The sequence below is a fragment of the Choloepus didactylus genome, chromosome 4 (assembly GCF_015220235.1).
Source record: "Choloepus didactylus isolate mChoDid1 chromosome 4, mChoDid1.pri, whole genome shotgun sequence".
Taxonomy (NCBI): Eukaryota; Metazoa; Chordata; class Mammalia; order Pilosa; family Megalonychidae; genus Choloepus; species Choloepus didactylus.
The window spans coordinates 172,371,797-172,389,826 of NC_051310.1; the positions used below are offsets into that span (position 1 = coordinate 172,371,797).

The 18,030-nt window shown below is 36.1% G+C and overlaps 1 protein-coding gene and 1 long non-coding RNA gene across 8 annotated transcripts in view; both read right to left on the bottom strand.

Moving 5' to 3' along the window:
- LOC119532444 overlaps window positions 1–14,854 on the bottom strand; it is a 33,635-nt gene extending 18,781 nt beyond the window's left edge. The window contains exon 1 of the long non-coding RNA XR_005216544.1: window positions 14,642–14,854. This is a non-coding gene — a long non-coding RNA (uncharacterized LOC119532444). The remainder of the gene's footprint in view (window positions 1–14,641) is intronic.
- The window catches only part of SLC25A21 (solute carrier family 25 member 21), a 489,133-nt gene that overhangs the window by 277,955 nt on the left and 193,148 nt on the right, over window positions 1–18,030 (bottom strand). The gene's annotated exons all lie outside the window — the stretch shown is intronic.

An 18,030-nucleotide genomic window follows, 5' to 3' on the forward strand; every position in this document is an offset into this window, starting at 1 on the left:
CAGGAGCTTGTGGATCTGAGTATATTCTGAAAGTAAAGAAATACTGCAGAGAATGTTGTGTTAGAAAGAGGAAGCAAATAAATAGGAAGATTGGATTATTTTAAAATTATATATATTTATATGTGTGTATTTATATATAGGTATAAACACACATATAAATATGTATCAAGCATATACATATAAATATGTATAAGGCATTATACTGGGCTCCTTGTAGAATACATGAATTATTAAGGCAATGATCCTTGCCTTTCTGGATCTTAAATTCTATCCAGGAAGAGAAAGACAAGTACAACTATAAGGGAAGGTAAAGGGTGACAAGTCAGAAAGGAAACAAGTGAAATGAAAAATTGGCTAGCAGGCTCATGAGGCAAGGACCATAGAACCTAGGATGGTTTCGTAAAGTGGCATTTGAGTGGGCCATAAAAAAAGGCCAGTATTCTGGCACATAGAGATAGAGGAGCAAGGTTTACAGAGTTCAAAGCAGGAGGAACACAACAAAAAGCAGTAGAGAGGAACATAAGGATAGAGCAAGTTCAGAGAACTCCAGAAATGCCTGGAGTATGCAGGGTGTAGAGGGGTGGCTTGGAGAAGAAGGTTGGGAGAATTAACTTGGGCTTGAATGTGGAAAATCTTTTTTTTTAAAGCAGTTTTATTGAGGTATATTCAGATACCATATAGTCTATCCAAAGTGTACAATCAGTGGCTTGTAGTATAATCACAGAGTTGTGCATTCATCACCACAATCAGTTTTAGAACATTTTCAGTATTCCCAAAAGAAAAACCTATACCCCTCAGCAGTCACACCTCAATCCCTCTATCCTTCCCCAGCCCTACATAATCACAAATCTAATTCTGTCTCTACAAATGTGTTTATATTTATATTTTATTTAAATGGAATCATACAATATGTAGTACTTTGTGTCTGGTTTCTTTCACTTAGCATGTTTTAATTTTTTTTTTTAAATTAGAGATTGCAGGTTTACAGAAAAGTCATGTAAAAAATACAACATTCCCAAATACCCCCTATTGTTGACACTTTGGTGTGGTAACTTTGTTACAACTGATGGAAGAATATTAACATATTACTGTTAACTATTCTCCATAGTTTACATTAGGTATATTTTTTCCATATAACATCCTAATACTAACACTTTGTAATAGTGACATGCATTTGTTAGAATTCTTGAAAGAAAATTCTTATATTTGTACTATTGACCACAGTCATAGTCCACAACAGGGTTCACTGTGTTACACAATCTCATGCTTTATCTTCTAACTTTCCTTCTAGTAACATACCTGACTCAAAACTTTCAACTACATTCACAAACAATTCAGTGTTGCTAATTACAATCACAGTAATGAGCTACCATCACCACTCTCTGTTTCCAAACATTTACAATCAACCTAAATAGAAATTCTGTACAGATTAAGCATCAGCTCCCCATTCTCTACCTCCATTCTATCTCCTGGTAACCTGTATTCTAAATTCTAACTCTCTGAGGTTGCTTATTATAATTAGATCATATCAGTGATATTATACAATATTCATCCTTATGTGTCTGGCTTATTTCACTCAACATAATGTCCTCAAGATTCATCCATTTGTCGCATGCATCAGGACTTCACTCCTTCTTACAGAGTAATAATATTCCATTGTACAGATATATCACACATTACTCATCGGTTGAGGGACATTTGGGTTGTTTCCATCTTTTGATAATTGTGAATAAGGCTGCTATGGACATTGGTGTGCAAATCTCTGTTTGAGTCCCTGCTTTCAGTTCTTCTGGGTATATACCTGGTATTGGGATTACTGGATCATATGGCAATTCTTGAGGAGGTACCATTAATCTATTTTTCCTTTCATTGTGCTTCAGGTGTAAAGTCTAAGAAATCATTGCCTACCACAAGATCTTGAAGACGCTTTGCTATATTTTCTTCTAGGCATTGTTAGGTTCTGCTTCTTATAATTAGGTCTTTGATTCATTTTGAATTCATTTTGGTATAAGGTGTGAGATAGGGGTCGTCTTTTATTCTTTTGCAAATGGATATCCAGTTCTCCCAGCACCATTTCTTGAAGAGATTATTCTGTCCCAGTTGAGGGGACTACGAAGCTTGTCAAATAACAATTGGCCATAGATGTGAGGGTCTATTTCTGAACTCACAATTCAATTCCATTGCTCAATATATTTATCCCTATGCTAGTACCATGCTGTTTTGACTGCTGTGGCTTTTTAGTATGCTTTAAAGTCAGGAAGTACGAGTCCTCCCACTTTTTTCTTCTTTTTCAAGATGTTTTTGGCTATTTGGGGCCCCTTACCCTTCCAAGTAAATTTGATAATTGGCTTTCCCATTTCTGAAGTGTAGGCTGTCGGAATTTTCATCGGGATTTATTTGAATCTGTAAAGCAATTTGGGTAGAATTGACATCTTAACAATATTTATTTTTCCAATGTATGAACATGGAATGTCCTTTCATTTGTTTAGGTCTTCTTTGATTTCTTTTAGCAATGTTTTGTTGTTTTCTGTGTATAAATCCTTTAGAGCCTTGGTTAAATTTATACTTAGATACTTGATTCTTTTAATTGCTTGACTTCCTCCTTGGATTAGTCACTACTAGTGTACAGAAACATTACCAACTTTTGCATGGTGATCTTATATCCCACCATTTTGTTGAACTCCTTTGTTAGCTTAAGTAGCTTTGCTATAGTTTTCAGGACTTTCTATATATAAGATCATGTCATCTGCAAAGAGTGAAAGTTTTACTCTTCCTTTCCTATTTGGATAACTTTTATTTCTTTTTCTTGCCTAACTGCTCTAGCTAGAACTTCTAGCACAATGTTGAATAATAGTGGTGATAGTGGGCATCCTTGTCTTGTTCCAGATCTTAGTGGGAAAGCTTTCAGTCTTTCTTCATTGAGTACAATGTTGGACATGGGTTTTTCATATATGCCCTTTATTACATTGAGGAAGTTTCCTTCTATTCCTCTCTTTCAAAGTGTTTTCTCACGAAACAATGCTGGCTTTTGTCAAATGCTTTTTCTGCATCAATCAAGATGATTATGTGATTTTTTCCCCCTTTGATTTATTAATGTGGTGTGTTACATTAATTGATTTTCTTATGTTAAACCACCCTCGCATATCTGGGATGAAACCCACTTGATCATTGTGCATGATTATTATAATGTGCTGCTGGATTTGATTGCAAGTATTTTGTTGAGGATTTTTGCATCTATATTCATTAAAGAAATTGATCTGTAACTTTCTTTTCGTGTAGTATCTTTATCTGGGTTTGGTATTAGGGTGATGTCTTCATAGAATGAGTTAGATAGTATTCCCTTCTCTTCAATTTTTTGGAAGTGTTGAGCTGGATTGGTTTTAATTCTTCCTGGAATGAGTCATAGATTTCACCTGTGAAGCCATCTGGTCCTGGGCTTTACTTTGTTGGGATATTTTTTGATGACTGTTTCAATCTCTTTACTTGTAATTGGTCTGTTGAGATATTCTCTCTCTTCTAGTTTCAGTGTAGGTTGTTTTTGTGTTTCTAGGAATTTGTCTATTTCATCTAAGATGTCTAATTTGTTGGCACACAGTTGTTCACAGTATCCTCTTATGAGCCTTTTTATTTCTGTGGGGTCAGTAGTAATGTACCCCCTCTCGTTTATGATTTTATTTATTTCCATCCTCTCTTTTTTTCTTTTTTAGTCTAGTTAACTGTTTGTCAATTTCATTGATCTTCTCAAAGAACCAACTTTTGGTTTTGTTAATTCTCTCTATTGCATTTTTTATTCTCAATTTCATTTATTCCTGCTCTAATCCCTGATATCTCTTTTCTTCTGTTTGTTTGGGATTAATTTGTTGTTCGTTTTCTAATTACTCCAGGTGTACATTTAGGTTTGTGATTTTAGCATTTTCTTCTTTTTTATGTAGGCATTTAGGGCTATACATTTCCCTCTCAGCCTTGCCTTTGCTGTGTCCCATAAGTTTTGATATGTTGTGTTCTCATTTTCATTTGTCTCAAGATATTTATTGATTTGTCTCATGATTTCTTCTTTGACCCACTGATTAAGAGGTGTTGCTTAACCTCCATGTATTTGTGAATTTTCCAGTTCTCCATCTACTGTTGATTTCCAGCTTTATTCCATTATGGTCAGAGAAATTGCTCCATATAATTTCAATCTTTTTAAATTTATTGAGACTAGTCTTGTGACCCAACATATGGTCTATCCTGGAGAATGATCCATGAGCACTTGAGAAGAATGCATATCCTGCTGTTTTGGGTGCAGTGTTCTGTACATGTCTGTTAGGGTCTAGTTCATTTATCATACTATTCAATCTCTTGGTTTCCCTATCGATCCTTTGTCTAGACGTTCTATCTGTGGATGACCATGGTGTATTAAACCCTCCAACTGTTGTTGTAGAGACATCTATTTCTCCCTTCAGTTTTGCTAGTGTTTGCCTCATGTACTTTGGAGCTCCACGGTTAGGTGCATAAATATTTATGATTGTTGTTTCTTCTTGGTGGCTTGACCCTTTTCTTAACAGTGTACTTCATTGTCTCTTATAACAGTTTTGCATTTAAAGTCTATTTTTTCACATATTAGTATAGCTACCCCAGCTCTTTTTTTTTTTTTTTTTTTTTGGTTACTGTTTGTATGGATTACCTTTTTCCAACCTTTCACTTTCAACCTATTTGTGTCAACCCTCTTTGGATCTAAGGTGAATCTCTTGTAGACAGCATATAGTTGGGTCATACTTTTTTATCCATTCTCCCAATCTGTGTGTTTTGATGGGGAGTCCAAACCATTAACATTCAATGTTGTTACTATAAAGGCAATACTTACTTCAACAATTTTATCCTTTGGTTTTGGTTTTTGTCTCTCTTTTTATCCTTTTAGTTATCCTTACTGATAATCTTTATTTCTACACTCTTCTACAAGCCTCTCTCCTATCTTTTCCTTTCAGCCTGCAGAACTTCATTTAGTATTTCTTACAGGGGAGGTCTCTTCCTGATGAGCTCTCTCAGTTTCTGTCTATCAGTGAATATTTTAAACTCTCCCTCATTTTTGAAGGACAGTTTTGCTGAATAAAGAATTCTTGGCTGGCAATTTTTGTCTTCAGTACCTTAAATATATCATACCATTGCCTTCTTCCCTCCATGATCTCTGATGAGAAATCTGCATTCAGTCTTATTGTGGTTCCCTTGTATATGACAAATCACTTTTCTCTTGCTGCTTTCAGATTCCTCTCTTTATCTCTGGCATTTGACATTTTAATTGGTATGTGTCTTGGAGATAGCCTGTGAAAATTTCTTCTGTTTGGAGTACCTTGTGCTTCTTGTACATGTTTATGACTTTCATAAGAATTGGGAAATTTGGGAGCCATTTTTTCCTCAAGTATTCTTTCTGCCCTTTTTCTCTTCTATTCTTCAGAGACACCCATGATGCTTATGTTTGTGTGCTATGTGCTGTCATTCAAATCCTTGAGATCCTGCTCAGTTTCTTCCATTATTTTCTCTATATGTTTCTCTGTCTGTAAGATTTTGATGGTACTGCCTTCTAGTTCACTGACTCTTTCTTCTGACTGTTTAAATCTGCCACTGTATGCCTGTAGTGTATTTTTAATCTCTTCTATTGTGCCTTTCATTCCCATAAGTTCTATGATTCTTTTTATACTTTCAAATTCTTTATGCTCACCCAGTGTCTTCTTAATATCCTTTATCTTTTTAGCCATATTTTCCTTCATCTCCTTGAAATAATTTAGGAGATTTATCTGAATGTCTTTGATTAAATGTTCCAAATTCAGTGTTTCCTTCAAAGTTTTAATTTGTTCCTTTGGGACATATAGTTCTGTTTCTTAGTATGGATTGCAATTTTTTGCTGATGTCTAAGCATCTGATTATCTTGATGAGTTTACTCTGAAGGTAAGTTTCTCTCTCTTGCCTAGGGTTTTATTGTTGATTGGTTTGTGTTAAGGCTCGTCTTTGACACTCGGTTCAACATATTCTAGACCTTTAGAACTGCCCATGTTTAACTGATCAGATTTTTTTCAGTTCTTCATCCAATTCTTTCTCTGAATATGTGGTACAATTTTTAAGATTGTACTATTTGTCCAATTGTTTCACCCCCAGGAGAAAGTTCCCTTTCCTCTGTTCCTTCTCTGGGAACCTTGATCTGTTCTGTTTGTTTTGTTTTGCCGCTATAGTTTTTTACACTCCTCTCATTGCCTCTAGGTGCTTTTGCCTAGAGAGAAAATTCTGGGAAGAGGGTCTCACTGGAGAGGACTTTCCCACATCAGTATTTCCCAGCCAAACCAGAGTCAGGCACCCATAAAGGGGTCACAGAACAGCTCCAAAGAGCCCTGAGGAAAGGGTCAGGAAAGACACCAAAAGCCTTTTTGACAATTCCCCAAAGCTGCATTTTCCTGGCCTACTCAGCAGGTGGTGACCTTCATCTAATTGTTCCCCAAAGCCCTAAGGAAACCCTGTGTCTTTCAACCTCCACTGCCTCTGTCCCTCTCAGGTTCAGTGTTGAAACAAAGGCCACAGCTGTCCCTATATGGGGTGGGCTAAAACAGCAGCTCAGGGCTGGGTCCCAGCAATCTGAATTAGCCAATCAAAAGGCATGATCAGTGCTTGACCATGTCCCCACCCTCACCCCTGTTCTTGGGGAAGAGGACTTCCATATTTCTGTCTGTCTTCAGCAGCTAGCCAGGGACCAGACTCCAAGGTGGTCTGCCTCAAGAGTGGACCATGGGCACCAGTAGTTGCCATTGAGTTACTCACAGTTCTTCACTTCAGTTTCTCAACCTCTTTGTCTTCCAATTCCTTGGATGCTGTACAGTGCTCCCCTGGCCTCTGCAGCCCCAGAACAGCTATTTCAGACAGTTCCTGCCTGGGTGCTACCTGTTTTGGAGGAGGAGTGCATCCTGAAGCTCCCTACTCTGCTATTTTCCCCAGAAGTTCTAGAATGTGGAAGTTCTTAATTATCAAGGAATGAGTCAAATTTTACTCTGTAGGAAGTAGAGAGGTGCTGAAGGATTTGGTTCAGAAATGAATCACAGTATAAGAAGTACATTTTAGGAAAAAAAGTCTGGCAACTGTTTGTAAGATGGATAGGAAGGGGTGGGAGGCAAAGCTTGGGGTGATGCAGGTGGTGGGAGTGGTGGGAATGGCAGGGAGGTCAGCGATAAGTGGGTAACAAAGGAGGAGAAGAAAAGTGGTGAGGTGCTAAATGAGTGCAATGATGTGAACATGGAACTGAGCAAAGGATATAGGGAGACCAGTTGGATGTGGTACAAGAGGAGGAGGCATAAGGTTAAGAAAACAACAAAGTTGCAGGCCAGATGACTGGGCAGATAGTGGTTCCACCCAGAAATGAGGACATAATGATCTTGTAGCATTGGAGGTACACTGATGTAGAGATGTTCAGCAAGGGATTAGAAAGACGGATTTGGGTCCAGGAGAGATAATAGGGTCAATATGAAGTCACTCTCCTAGAGTTGAAAATTGAACAATTGAAGAACTCTAAAATATTGTATAAAGAACTAATATGAGGAATGGTTTCACTAAGAGAATTAAACTTAAAGTACAATAAATTAAAACATGAAATTAAATGAATCCAATTGGATTGTAAAATGAGTTCTAAAGATCAAAGGAAGGAGAGTGAATAAAGAAATCAACTGAAAGGCCACAGGGACAAGGGGAAAGGAGATAACATGAGAGAATTCATTAAAAGGATGAAGATTGGGAGCCTAATTGGAGCAGAAGGAGAGGTAATTGGGGAAAATTAAATTTGCAATTCAAAATTTCCAAGGACAAAGTCAAATGTGGTGCTAAATTAAGAAAGAAGTTAAGTAAGAATGGGTCAGGCTATTTGGGACATCCCTATTCATCTTTGTTTCCAAGGCTACATATGAGAAAACAAAAAAACCCACCAACATTTAATAAGAGGATTTGACAAATTCCAAGAGTTGAGTGGAAGTGAAATAAAAGGGCACTGGGATGGGCTCACCAGAAATATTTGTTTGAAATATGGAAGGAGATTTGTTTTTCCAGTATTACGTAAACTAATCACCAGTATTTAAAGTTTACTGACTCTTGGTAATCCCAACTTCTACAATGACTTAGACGTTAACAGACGTGCTCCGGCATTGTTTCCACACAAAGTCGGTGACTGCCTATTCTTGTTAGAAATATGAGTCACACTTTCTCTTAAATATCCCCTCTGCCCCTCCCTTTTTATTTGTGAATATAATTCTGAAAGGGTGGCATGTACAAAGACCTTCATTCTGATGACTCCTCTACCTTTGAGAACTTGCCTAAAAAACAGTAGGCACATGTATTTTTCTTTTTTTTTCCTAATCACTTCAGGCAGCTGTTGAATATTCTGAAAGCTTGTATTTTCTGAGCCTCCAAATACTTTGTTATAAAAAGTTACATATTCTGAAAATTTGGACCATTTTGAAATCTAATTAAGAATATAAAGAGATATCAATAGCTGCATAAAACCTAAATTAAATGGAGTAATCATAGCTTGGCAATTGACACACAGAAAGCAATCTGGCATACACGCCTGCCTGCCATTTTGTATCATCATAGGCTGTACAGATCAGGGGTGATGGAACTCTGACCAAAAAGAGAGTCAATTGGGAATAGATGGAAAGGTATGGGACTCTCTGCAGCATGCTTATATGTATTTCAGTCCTTGTGAGAGTTTAACAATAAGGCTATATGTTTTTTTCTTTGGCCAACAACCCAGTGCAAAGATTGGGATAAATCTATAAATCTTTAAATGCAACAATTACTACATCAAGTTAAAGTTACAAGCATGAATCTGGGAATTTTTATGTCAAAGAGCCAAAGAGTAAAACCAAAGCTAACTAAAATAATGCATATATTTTAAGTAAAACAAACAAACAAAATGTTCAAGAACAGTATCTGAATACGGTTCTCTGGAAAAATAGAAAAAGTAAATGAATACAGGGCTTGAATACATCAAACAAGAAACCAAGTAGTATAATAAAAGGCAATAAAACTTGGACCTAGGGTGAGAAGGAGGTGATAATAATAATGCCCAACATTTCAGCTAGGAAATGATCAAGCTGGGTCCTCTGATTCCTGACCTATGAATGATGATGATGGTGGTGGTAGAGTGATAATGATGATGATGATGATGATGATGACTGACATTTTTAAAGTACATAGTAGGCACTCATTACCTTATTTAATCCTCACAACAATCCTATAAGGAAAGCACTTTAACCCCATTTTGCAGATGAGGAAAATGAAGCTTCCTGGAATTCTTGACAGGATATGCAAGACTAGGGAGAAGAAGTAAAGACGTGCATAAAGAATTTGGCTGACACCATCATAGAAGAAACACCTACAAAAGAAAGATGCTAGAAAATGAGACATGCAGCAGATGACCAAAGATTATATTACAATGAAATATCCATTGGAAATCCAATGTAAACCAAGGAAAAATGAAAGGAAGCTTTCTTTTCTTCCAATAGGGTAATACTCTATCATTCAATACAGTTGAAGAAGAAGTTTATTTTACATATTTGTACTGTTTGTAAAGATAAAGTTGTTCAAGGAATAGAAATCCAACTTTTAATTTTAAGATGGCCTCATGTGGCTAAGGAAGCCTCTAGAAAAGTTTGATGGTGTTCTGCTATTCCCCAGGTAATCTTGTTTAATTACCATGGCACATATATATCTAGTGTCCAAATCCTGAAGGTGATCCAGATAGTTCCACTGTCTACTCTTTGACAACACTAGTGGTCCCTCCTACAGATGACAAATGGGAAGAAACCTGGGGACCATGGTTGATGTAAGTGAGGTGATCAAGCAATAGTCACAGGAGGAAGAATCAAAGTTCAAGACACCCTGCAGAAGTAGAGTCACAGGAAGAAACAAACTAAAAATGAGAGCTACAGAGAAAACATCTGTAAGCAGTGCTACTGTTGGGGGAGGCAAACCCTCAGGCAGTCCCTTGCCAGGCAGCGTCAATGTAAACCAACACCTCAGTCATGGGATTTTTTGCTCCAGATCAAAAGGACAGCAGCAATGCCATCTGCTGTTTGCTTAGAAAAATAGTAAGAGCAGATGTTTCCATGTGTCGACCTGCCATCCCTTGACTAAGAGGCCACTTGAAAAATAATCATGAAATAGCACAGGAGAAACATCTGCACAGTGTACAGCAGACCACCAATCATGCAGCATAGGGGAGAAGGAACAATGTGCCCATGAAACAATCGTAAGCAGGTCCCCAACAAGTCATATGAGAACAAGTAAAGGAGAGATCAGAACTGGGCAGGGGACAGTCAGAGTGTCACCCATGAACCTGAGTAACTTTGGCTGGCAAATCCTCACCTATTTCAAATACCTTGAAAAAGCTCACCGCTACACACTCACTTCTCAGACTTCTCTCTGTTGTTGCTTCTGATCTCATTTGGTTCTGTTTAGTCCACCTTTTAGGCATCACTGAAATTAAACAATTAGCAGTTCCTTAAGAACAAGCCCTGGCCTGTAGATGAAAAAAACCCAAAGGAAAAGTGCCTGTGGGATGAGGGGTCATGGTATGGTGAGCATTTGCATCTCGCCTTTCCTCCTACTGGAGCTCCAAGACAGCCTCACCCACAGGGTGAGGCGGGTGCAAGTCAGAGCTCTGGAAAACTGCTGAGTCACTTGCCAGCCACCAGGAGGGAAGGCAGAGGCTCGGCCTCAGAAGGAATCAAGTTTCACTTAGAATCCACACCTCAGGGGTGCTCCCTCTGCTTTGTGTCCACACCTGCCACCCTATAAGAGTTCATCCTCTTGCTTTCAGAGTGGTGCATGGAAAGCATGTTAGTCATCTCTTCCTGCAATCAGGATGGATGGAAGTCCTCAGCCCCATTTCCCATCAGCTACTCATCACCAGTGCTGCTCAAGTCATTTTCTCAGCCAGGACACATGTACTCAGGAAATTCAGAATTTTTCAAAATCATAAATTTTTCCTTCTTGCATATGGAGGGCAAAACTTATACATGACCTATGCTTCCTCTTAAATAGTTTCACTTTTCTATTTAAGAGTTTGTTTTCAAGACACTAGCTTTTTTCTAACTTTAATTATTTGTTATTTCCTATCTCTCTGTTGTTTTTTTAAAAATAGATTTATTGTTTCAGAGCAGTTTTAGGATTACAAAAAAATTGGGCAGGTAATACAGTTCCCACATTACCAACCTTACCAACACACACACACACACGCAATTTCATCTGTTATTAACATCTTGCATTAGTGTGGGACATTTGTTACGATTGATGAACCAATATTCATACATTATTATTAACTAAAGTCTATAGTTTACAATAAGGTTCAGTCCTTGTGTGGTACATTTCTATGGGTTTTGACAAATGCCTAACGTCACGTATCCATCAATATGGTATTAAACAGTGTAGTTTCACTGCCTTTAAAAATGCCCCATGCTCCACATATCCATCTCTTCCCCTCTCCTCCTGAACCCCTGGCAACCATTGATCTTTTTACTGTCTTATAGCTTCAATTTATTTTTCTGATTTAGTGATCTATTGCTTAATCTGTCCTCAACAGTTTTGATTTTGGTTTTATAATTTGTGGGAGGGGGCATTTTTAAATGAACATTTCCTTCTCCTTCCTCCTGTGAAGGAGGCATTTTCTAAGACTCTGTCTTATTTTCTTTGCTTAATTTACTACCTGGCACATAGTAAAAGATCAAGTGTTTGAATAAATAAAAAGGATTTTGAGGACTGGTCTTAGTCGAAATGCCTGCTATATCAAAATATACCAGAAATAGTACAGACGCTCCTTAACAATTAAACACAAACACTGGTGGGCATCTTGAGCTCTGGAATGGCTGCCACTGCCTTGTCCAAAACTCTTGGAGAAGCAGAACGATTGGCGATAACCGCTCTTCTTACAGGGAGATGGACCTGGAGAAAAATGTTACAGTATAATAATTTTCTATATATTCTAATGAAAGTGGAGTCTTCTAATAAAGTTTATTTTCTATTTCCCAGCTGATATCTTGTATAACAGTACATGACCCTATTATGTATACCACACATCATTCCCAACAAGAGATTGGAAGCACTAATGTTATCTCCTAATTGTCAAAACTGAAAAAGATTTTGTCTACTTCAAAATTATGATCTAGTCAAGTCAAATGCATTTCATTTGCATTCCTTTTGCACATGACACTTTAGGAATTCCTCTTCTGGATATGCCCTCAGAGCTTTTGTTTTTTGTTTTTTGTTTTGTTTTGTTGTTTTCCTACTCTCCTCGCTGGTCTTAGAGATTTTCTTTTAATAAGTAATGCTATTTTTGTAAATATCCAAATGTCATTTGAAGGAAACCTTGGGCAATAATATGATCAAGCTGGAGAGAGTTTGGTCAACATCATGATGTGTTTTAAAAATAGTATATGGATGATCAGCTGTTTTCTTCTGTGACTCAAACTGGCTCTAAGGATATAACAAAAAAGCAGTGGCAAAATTGCTGCAATAATTCTGATGGCAGTTTTGATGGATAATACTTAGCTAGATACATAAGTTCTATCTTATGATGATACTCATGTCTCAAAATGTTACATATAATATAGAACTAAAATATAATAAACATATATTTTAATATATTCTAGAAAACTACAATGAGTTGGCTTGGAATATTAAATTTTGCCTATTGTACATCATTGTCTGTCTAGGCTTGGTCATTCTCAACTATGTTGGAAGTCAACATCCTTTGCCCAAAGGGCTAGAGCATCTGGGTGCCTAAGCCACTTACTGACCATTAACCATTGCATTGTTAGCTAACTTACTGTGGTCACTGCTATCAAGCAGCTATTCTTAGTCTTTAAAAGACAATTTGCCACAAGGCAACAATATTCTCTAACAGACAGATGGCATGATGCTGTTCCTTGCACAATCCCAGTATTTGCCATGTACCTAGTTCTTTGAGGAACTAAGAAAATGGAAGATAGGATCTTTGTCCTCAGAGCTCATATTACTATATTGGAAAACAAATCAACAAAAAATATTGGCAAAAATTAACATATAAGGTAAACTATAACAAGCAGCTGAAGTAGTACTTTTGAAATTTGTTTACACTGTTCGAAGAAATGTTTTAATTGGTTAAATAAATAACAGATGGTAAAGAAAAATCCAGGCCCTCAAAACCTGATTTTAAATCTTGTGTATGTAAATCTAAATCTCCACAGTCTCTTCTTCATATTTGACATTTTGTCCAGAGGTGGGGGAGGGTCTCTAGTTCAGGGCAAAGGCTTTGCAGACCCAAGATTCAGCAAGCTCAAAGGCCACCGAGAGTCAAATTAAAGGAAACATATTCCCTAACTTTCTGCCTGGAAGCTAACTATTTCTCAATTAGACAATGGGCTTCCTAAATATTTGGCCCTATAAAATCCTTGAGGGCAAGGAGAGACAGTATATCATCTGAGTGTAACCCTGGGGCTTTGTCCAGTGCTTCAACCCCAGTAGTTGTTACCTATAGAGCAGCCATCAGGTCACTGACTTTTTCTGGCTTGTAGGATGAGACCATCATAGAAGAACATGTTTCCTTTCCTTTAATTTTTACTTGTTTACTAAGGCGTAGGAAGTTATATACAATGATGGAGCAAGTACTAAAAAAAACACTGAACCAAGTATTTCCTACACTCATTACTGAACAAGCTATCTGATTTATTAACTGAAATTCTGCTTGTAATTTTACTGAATAAAATGGTCATTTTTTTATCATGCAAACAACACTCAGTTTTCTGTTGGCCACCTCTATGATTTTGTGCCCTTTAGAGTATGAGTGTAGTGATCCTATATAGTCAAATATTCTGGAATGTGTTTACAAAACATGGAGAACATTTATTACTGTCAATACGATGTGATCTTATTATTTGTAGGTAACAGTGAAAGTTCAGCACCAACCTGAACTTTAAAGAACTGACTTTAGAATCTTTTAAATTCATCTTTAAAGAATTTTAGCCACGAGGAAGTTGTTTCAAAATATGCCATCACAGAAACAGTGACTCATTTATGAATTAAAATTACGCTTTGTGGATTATTCATAGTATCATTCTTAATGAGAATGATACTATGAATAAACTCTTAGTATACGAAAATAGCAAAATATTATCATAAAACACAACACAGTAATCTTATTTTCATCCTGTTGGGCTTGCATACTTAAAACAAAGAGCAAAACAGGGAAACAGACATAGGAAAGCATGAATAATAGAATATTTAACTATCAAAGATTTTAGTATATAAAGTAGATTGGTATTTGCAATCAGCTAATGCATATATGCTTTACCAAATAATATGCCACCTATTGAGGAGAATACACCTGTTTGTGCTACTCTACTTTTCCAAGTCCACACTAAAGACCCTAATTTCCTTTGAATGTTTCTCAAAACAGGCCAAAAGAATGGCTAATAACCATCATGAAGTACGGCTGAACAATGTTCCAAAATAAACATTTGGCCTTTCATATTAAATTAAATAAAGCTAGACTTAAATATTTATGAAGTTTTTAAAAGGAAAACCTATTTTGCTCTTCACTTGAATATGATACTCCGAGACATGGTATAAATTCTTCTAGATAGAATATACTTACTGAATGCCTTCTTAGTGATAAGTCCTTATTGCTGGGTTTACTTTCATAATATTGCTTCTTTCTTTATTTTACTTTTAATCTAAAATTAGATATGAGAAGGAACTTCAAGATCTGATTGCTATGGTTCTATTCACTTATTTTACAAATATTTTTTGGTGCCTACTAATGTCAGACATTAGTCTAGGTGCTAATACATCACAGTAAACAAAACAGTCATAAATATCCTTTCCTCAGAGGTTTGCATCACCTCTGTCTTTCTTAACCCATATATTTAAGAGCAATACTCTGCAAGTTACTCCAGAGTGGTGTCAAAATCAATCAAATTATGGATCACCTGTTACCTCTCCTTTCATTTGTCCCATCAAGGCTATTTAAGTGACAATGCTGTAAATAAAGAATTGCAAAGACCTTATGGTAGGTGAAACAATTTGTGATATTGTTTGAAAGACAAAGACCAAGAGAAAGAATATGAAATAATATACCAAACAAAGGGGGGAGGATTGTTACATTTTAGAATTTCCTGTATTCCTCTCTGTATTCTCACTGGAGTTGCCCAAGCAGTTTAACACCTACACAGTTATTGAGATGCATATGCAGTTCCAACATGGATGGAGGTCCTTAAATACTGAAAGGACCCACACTTGCTTGCTCCCAATTGAGACTTATCCAGTGGAAATGATCCCAGGTCAAGCTTATGGGAGGTGATAGACTAAAGCCTGACATGGCTTGATGTTCCCTGAAAAAGACAAATGAAAAGAGGACTTTTTTTAAAATCTTTTATTTTTTCTGTTTATCTGCTCTTCTCATTATAACTTCAAACAAAGCCAACCAAGTTTAAAGTTGACATACTGAAAGAGCATAATGAATAAACTGGACTCACTCAATAAAATCAAACCCAGATCCTCCAAGATTGTCAATGAAGAATGGAGACACTCTTCCTTTGGGGAGAAGCATCTGAACCTCAGACCCCTGACTATTCTCCCCATGAATGCTCCTGACCCCTAGTGACTTGCTAAATAGTACTGCCATAATTACACCGGCCTCAGAGATACTGCTGTCCCCCTTGGAATTTAGAGAAAAGTTGGCTCAGAAGTATCCTTAACATTCTTTGCACTACAACAAAGACAGAAATGACAGACAAGGAAATAAAACAGAAACAACTAGATAATCTGGTTTCAAGGCATGGCTGCTGGCCCAAGTATTCAGAATCCATTCTGCTTATTATTTTATGCAATGTTTTTTTAAGTGTTTACCAATTTCTTGGCTCATCATCCTTTCTTCATCTCAAACCTTTCTGATGAAATCATCTTCCTTCTTTTTGAAGTATTTGAAGTATAAAGCATGTTTTTTAAAAGTTTTTTTTTTTTGGTAAACAGAAAGGACTTATAAAGATAAACTCTCTTTATATCTAAAAATATCTTTTTTTCATATTCTTAAAAGATAGTTTTGCTGGTTACACGAATCTAGGTTAGCAGAACCAAAAAGATGCTATTCCACTGTTTCCTGGCTTACATTGTTGCTGTTTGAAAGTCTGCTGTTATCCAATTTTAGTTCCTTTTAGATGATTTGTCTTTTGTCTTTGACTGTTTTAAATTCTTCTCTTTGTCTTTCATATTTACAGTTTTGTCATAATATGTCTAAATACAGATTTTTATTGCTGTTATATACAGATTTCAAAAAAATTCTGCTTGGTATATGGTGGTGCTATCTTTTATTTGTGGATTTATGTATTTCTTCATTTCTAAACACCAACTATTATTTTTAAAATATTTTTGTTCATTTATTCTCTCTATTACATCCTCTGAATATTCTATTAGAAGTGTAATGGACTTCTGCATTGCATTTTCTATGTCTTTTTAATGTCTTAATTATATTTTTAATCCTCTTGTCCATTTGAGCCAAATTCTGATAATTTCTTTAGCTCTCTCTTCCAGTTCACTAATTTTCTTTTCAACTCTTTGATCTGCTGTCCCACCTATACACTGAGTTTTTAACTTCAGGATTTTTTTTTTAATTTTCAAAAGTTAAATTTGGTTCTTTTTCTGACATGCCTAGTGTTTTGTGCAAGTCTCTTGTTCTTTGTGCACTTTCTAAATTCTAGCTTTTATTTCTTTAAACATTTTATAACACTTAAAACCTTTTATCTTATGTAATTCAAATATCTAAAATCTTTGTAGGTTTATATATTTTATTTTTTGTTTTTACTGACTGGTTCCTTGTTTGTTTATTTTTTTATTGTGTGATGTTATTTTATACTGGTTTATTTTGCAGTAATTTCAAACTTAGAGAAGAATTGCAATAGCACAAAGTATTCTCACAGTTTTCACTCAGAGACCCCAAGAGTTTCTCCAAGCGTCCCAATGATGTCCTTTATAGCAAAGAATCCAAACTAGGATCTCATGCTGCACTTAGTTCTCATGTCTCCTCACTCTTCTTCAATCTCAAATAGTTCTTTGGTCCTTCCTTGACCTTTAGGATATTATTATTTTTAAAGATTACAGCCCAGTTATTTTGTACAATATGTCTTATTTTGAGATTCTATGCTGTATCTTCATGATTAGGTTCAGGTTCTAAAACTATTATGTTGGACCCCAGCGCATCATACCAGGAGGTACATGATATTGACTTTTAATATACACTCATGTTTCTTGACTGAATTAATTACTACTATTTTTACCATCATTTTCTTATTATATATATTACCATCATTTTCTAATTACATAATTCCTTCTACATTTAATAGTTGGCATTGTACTTTAAAGAATTTTCTCTTCTTTCCATGTATTTATTCATTTATGTGTTTATATCGGTGAGTACTCAGAGACCATTATTTTATTCAGTGGGATATAATCTATTAGTATAATTATTTATCTTAATGGTCAAATTGTCCCTGATTTGGCCAATGTGAGCCCCTTTAAACAGTTTTATATGTCCTTTTCATGTGTCCTCATCATTCCTGAGCATGTCCTTACTTAATGGTACAAGACGTTTCAACCTTATCTTGTACACTCCCTGCCCAAACCTGGAATCAGTCTCTTCTCCAAAGAGTTCAGGTTCCATTTAGTGAGTAGGGTATTTAGGAACCAATATCTAGGTATTAAGTATACTTTTTACTACTGAGATCTCTCAGACACTCTCAGTGGATGGAGAAACAACATATGTGCATGCATATACATAAACATATATCTACATACACATTTTTACATTTATATTTATTTCTATATCTATCTATCTATCCATCCATCCATCCATCCATCTATCTATTTAAAGCCATGAGTTCACACCAATATCTGCAATTCCAATTCAACACTATAGGGTACATTCTGCCCCCCACCTCCATATTAGTAACTTCTATCTCCAAGAGTGAGAAATTTGATTCCTATTGTCCT